This window comes from Humulus lupulus, chromosome 5 (genome assembly GCF_963169125.1).
Source record: "Humulus lupulus chromosome 5, drHumLupu1.1, whole genome shotgun sequence".
Lineage (NCBI taxonomy): Eukaryota > Viridiplantae > Streptophyta > Magnoliopsida > Rosales > Cannabaceae > Humulus > Humulus lupulus.
Window position 1 is genome coordinate 225,073,180 of NC_084797.1, and position 1,323 is coordinate 225,074,502.

Here is a 1,323-nt window from a genome sequence, read left to right on the forward strand (position 1 = left end):
TGTGACTTTCTAGCTAACCGCTCCCTAGGACTGTCTCGGATCGTGCAACACAGATTTCTCACAAGTATATCACAATTATTACAATTATCACATTTATGCCCTCAACGGGCTAAAATTACAAACATGCCCCTAATAACCAAACGAGACCCACATGCATATTTAATTCACCTAAACATGCATCTCTAATCACATACTCATCAAATTCACATATTATAATAATAAATCACTTATTGCCCTCCAGACACGCTAATATATACCCTAAGCCTTATTAGCAAATTTGGGTCGCTACACTAAGATTATTCCATTTTTCATTAAAAGACAAATCAAAAGCTTGGTTAAATTCCCTTCCCACGAGCTCTATTATCACATGGGATCAACTTTATAATAAATTCTTGTCGAAATTTTTTCCTTTGTCTAAAACTGATAGTCTAAGGAGAGAAATCTCCGACTTTTGTCAAAAAGATAATGGAGAGTTTTATGAATGTTAGGAAATGTTTAAAGATTTACTATTAAAATGTCCTTATCATGGTTTTAAAAAATGGAGACTTGTAAAATATTTTATGATTGTTTGACTCCCTCTAATCGTTAAATGATTCAATCTATGCATACTGGAAATTTTTTACAATTTCAAGGGCAAGAGGATTGGGACGATCTTGAAGATTTATCTGTCAATTCACAACAATGGAATTATTTTGATCCTAGGTCTAGGCCAACTAATTAAAAAAAAATAGGAGGAAGGTATGAAGTAAAAATTGAATTAGACTTAAGAACATCCTTACAAAAATTAGCGAGAAAAGTAGAAACTTTAGCCATAAGCCAAACTATAAACTCTCCAATGCAACCCAGAAAAGATGTTTGTTCTATATGTTCTAGTCCTTGCCATAATGCCCAATCATGTTCTTCCTACCAAGATGCCTTTTCTGAGGAGGCCAATGCTCTTCATGGTTATGGGAAACCAAATGATAGCCCATTTTCATCCACTTATAATCCAAATTGGAGAAACCATCCAAACTTTTCATTGAGACAAAACCAGTCTCCAATGAATCAAGGACACCAATACAACATGTAAAACCAAACTCATGCCCCACAAAATGAACTATATCCTCAACAAAGGAAACCTTCCTTAGAGGATATTTTACAACAATTTATGCAATCCATTCAAAAAAACCTACAAACCAGTCTCAATCAATTACCAAACTCAAGACACAGGTACGAAAAATCGCTACTGCTTTAGATGATAGAGAAAAAGGAACATTTCCTAGTCAACCTATCCCAAATCCAAAAGGCCAATATGAGATAGGTTGAAAAAGAAAAAAAAAGAGT

General features: G+C 34.1%; 1 non-coding gene across 1 annotated transcript; it reads right to left on the minus strand.

Annotated features, from left to right (window-relative positions):
* Nucleotides 1-425: 425 nt before the first annotated feature.
* On the minus strand, nt 426-532 carry LOC133781174 (small nucleolar RNA R71). The gene has a single exon (XR_009869967.1). It is a non-coding gene; the product is annotated as a small nucleolar RNA R71 (small nucleolar RNA).
* Between the last annotated feature and the right edge of the window lie 791 nt (nt 533-1,323).